Here is a 4087-nt window from a genome sequence, read left to right as displayed (position 1 = left end):
AAATGCCTACATTCAGATCCAACTTCCTATCTGTGAAACAGGAATATCCTGCCTCGTACCCGTTGTCCAAGAGATTAAGCTAGTGATTGCAAAAGCCTTTCCATTTAGATACTGTATACATTAATGTATGTAATTTATTTTACTCATGTATGTAATTTATATCACTCATCAAAAAACTGCTCCTACTTGGTCCACCCTGGGCAAATAATTTGCACTTCAAGCAAGCACCCACACCAGATATGCACCACAGCACAAAAATCTCAGCTCTGAAAACCTTTTCTCTCTGGTGGTGCTTTGATCTGTTATGTGCAACAGAAGAAAAACTGAAAGATGATATTTATTCAGGTGAACAAATCCTCAGAGCTCCTTCTATACCACATTGCTGTGGTAATTTTCCCTTCAACTCTTGGTTGGTTGGCAACCTTCAGTCTCGAAAGACTATGGTATAAGCCTACAGCACCTGGTATTCCCAAGTGGTCTCCCATCCAAGTACTAACCAGGCCTGACCCTGCTTAGCTTCCGAGATCAGACAAGATCGGGCACGTGCAGGATAACAGTTGCTGCAATCAACCACATATATGTTATTATTCACCAAGCAGAGTATTATCTATGTTATACAGCAACTGGAAAAGAATTGTTAAAGGCAGTTGGCTTTTTCATTATAAAGCCTGAACATGTTATTCAGCATAAGAACATAAGAAGAGCCCCGCTGGATCAGGACATAGGCCCATCTAGTCCAGCTTCCTGTATCTCACAGTGGCCCATCATTCAGAGAGCACACAAGACAACAAGAGACCTGCATCCTGGTGCCCTTCCTTGCACCTGGCATTCTGATGTAACCCACTTCTAAAATTAGGAGGTTGCACATACGCATCATGACTTGTAACCCGTGATGGACTTTTCCTCCAGAAATTTGTCCAATCCCCTTTTAAAGGCATCTAGGCCAGATGCCATCACCACATCCTGTGGCAAGGAGTTCCGCAGACTAAATACACACTGAGTAAAGAAATATTTTCTCTTGTCTGTCCTAACTCTCCCAACATTAAATTTTAGTGGATGTCCCCTGGTTCTGGTGTTGTGAGAGAGGGAAAAGAGTATCTTTCTATCCACTCTATCCATCCCCTGCATAATTTTGTATGTCTCAATCATGTCCCCCCTCAGGCACCTTTTTTCTAGACTGAAGAGCCTCAAACACTGTAGCCTGTACAAGAGGGATGGGCTTCACTTGAACAAGAATGGAACCAGACTGCTAGCATGTAACATTAAAAAGGTGGCAGAGCAGCTTTTAAACTGACCCCTGGGGGAAAGCCGACAGGAGCCAAGGGGCATCCAGTTCGGGACTCCTTATTCCTATGGATGAGTATGCGGAGGTTAGAGAACAAGGTAGTGACAGAGTAGGAGAAGGAATTGGGAATGGAAGTGTGATGGGATGCAACAGACAGTTCAGCACAATGAGAGGTTGCAGGGATAAAGGAGTTAATAAGCAGCCCACCTTGGGGGATTCTATGTACAAGTACTTTTATGCAAATACTGAAGTCTCCAAGTGAAGATGGGAGAACTGGAATATTTGATGACTAAGGAAAACATTGATGTAGTGGGCATAAAGGAAACTTGGTGGAATGCAGAGAATCAGTGGGATACTGCAATTCCAGGCTATAAACTCTATAGGAGGGACAAGGAGGGGTGTGTTGGAGATGGGGTGGCTGTTTATGTTAAAGAAGGGGTAGAATCCAACAAAGTAGAGACTGAAGGCTGGTCCGACTCCACCATAGAATCATAAAACCAAGACAATTAGCCCTGCCAGTATAAAGTCTGACATGGAGAATGTACATCACGGGGAAGGGTGGTGCAGGAAAGGACCATTGCTCAGATGAACTCATGCTCTGCACAGCCAAATTTCACAAATTTCGAATGAGCAACATCAAATTGCTGTGTGTGTATGAAAAGAACACCACTCAGCCCAATCCAAAACTGCTCTGGAAGGGGGGGGGGGTGAAGGGTGCCAGCTGGTCTGCCATGTATCCAGAACAGGGTTGGGGCTACCTGTGGCTCAGAGCAAGGGGAATGTATTTTCCTTACCCCAGGTAACGGCGCACCAGCCCCAATGGGGCTACTCGGATCTGCGCCACCTAAAGAAGTGACTGACAGATTACTTATGCCTTTTCCCAGCAACGATTTTAAGCTTTCTTAGATCACCCACATTCAGATAGTAGGTGGAAGAATAAAAGCCCAGCATTTGCCTATGGCAAGAATCATCATCTTTTTGTCAGACATAATTTGAATGTTTGGTAGTGCTCAGAAATGTGTTATTGCCTGGATCCACTCCTGTATTTGTAGATTAATTGCTAAAGGTAACCTTCACTCATTTTTCCAACTTAAGAGTCCACTCCTATGCATTACTCAGAAGTAAGTCCCATTATCATCAATGGAGTTCACTCCCTCGTAGGCATGGATAGGATTGCAGCCTAAATGTTTTACATGCACACCTAAAAATGTGGAATATAAGGGCTAAGGATCCAAAACATATTCAGGCAAGAAAAAGAATTACCTGAAATAATAATAAGAAGTACCATTTTGGACCCTTTTTGTCCATTTGGGGAAATGACACAGCAGCTGCTCTTGCTGTGTTCTACTATGCAGAGACCAGCAACCAGTCCGAGATATTGATCTGTTGCTTCATGGTCTTACCACAATTAAAAATATTAACTGAACAAAGCAATGGAGCAAATATTTTCAAATTCCAATAGCTTAGTTCCCTGAAACTTTGTATTTAGTACTGTTGGAAGAAAAGACAGGCAAAGTGATGGGGGGGGGAGAGAAAACTTCACCTTGTTAAAATATTTGCTGGTAATGCAGATGGTTATAGACAAAGGAGCCCTGCCAGGAAAATGTGGCAAGTGCCCTAGCAAGATAGGACCTCTGCCTCTAATCTTCATTGTTTCACTTATCCAACGCTGACATTTCCCACTTACCATGTATTCCAGGGTGCATTCAGGAACAATGCCTATGATCTAACCAACTACTGACCAAACAAAATCAAGGTCTTCTGAAAACCATTTAGATAAGATTCAGCTCTCACTTAAGGATCCTTCTCTAGATCTCTGATCCACACAAGGAACAATGATTGCATAACAAACAAGTGAGAAACCTTGCTTTTAAGTTAATAGTAACTGTGCACTCAGGAGTGCATAGCACATGGTGCCAAATCACCAAATATTGTAGTGTATTTTCCCATAATTATATTTTAAGTGGCGTCACTAGAGGGCGCTGGTATGCAGCATCTTCTACTTAGCCAGCAAGAAGGAAATGGAGATAATTAAGTGCTTCTTATTATTCCCAGATAGGTGGTAAGCTTTTTCTCCAGTAAGTACACTAGTTCAGCTTATCTTTTAACCTTTTTCTCAACCTGGCAAATCCCCCCCCAGCTTTCTACTGTTGTTCACTGACTAGTATTTTTCCCTTGCATTTTTCTATCCATTATTTTGATTCTTCCATCTTTCTTGTATTTTTTAATTTTTTACTTGCCTGGTACAAGTTCACTTGGGGAGGGGGGAGCAGTTTTGCAATGCCTCTCCGACTGTCAGAGTTCACTGTGATCCACCAGGTTGCTTTGTTCACTTCTCTTGTCAACATGGGCACATGCACCCATCAGGACTGCTTGCGCCAAGAAGAAATAACTGTTTCAGCTTTCCCTACAACCCTTTCTCAACCCCAAATTGTGTTCTCACTGAACAAAGAGGCAACAATCATTTTGAATGCCAATTAGCAACTACTGGCATGTGCTCAACCAAATCCTGCTGAATAGTACATGGCCCAAGCTAGCTGAGATTTTGGTTTATCTCCAAACAGTGGCCTTTTCTTTAATGCTTTGGCCCCTCATTCCTGAGAACTGGGCTGGCTTCTACGCCAACTGTGCCTCCCTCCTGCTTCAGCTGCCCCTTGCCAAAAGAAACACTGTACAAAATAACCTGTGTTACACTGCGCCTTCCGGATAGTCTTTCCCAGCCATGCTACAAGGAGGAAGTTTATCATAAATACTCCAATCATCCCACTTGGCTTGAGTCCCAAAGAGCCAGGGTCTATCTCC

The 4087-nt window shown here is 43.1% G+C and overlaps 1 pseudogene; it reads right to left on the bottom strand.

Annotated features, from left to right (window-relative positions):
• Positions 1–448: 448 nt before the first annotated feature.
• On the bottom strand, positions 449–568 carry LOC136650167 (5S ribosomal RNA; annotated as a pseudogene).
• Positions 569–4087: the final 3519 nt, after the last annotated feature.

The sequence above is a fragment of the Tiliqua scincoides genome, chromosome 4 (assembly GCF_035046505.1).
Source record: "Tiliqua scincoides isolate rTilSci1 chromosome 4, rTilSci1.hap2, whole genome shotgun sequence".
Lineage (NCBI taxonomy): Eukaryota > Metazoa > Chordata > Lepidosauria > Squamata > Scincidae > Tiliqua > Tiliqua scincoides.
This window is presented reverse-complemented; position numbering and strand designations above follow the sequence as displayed.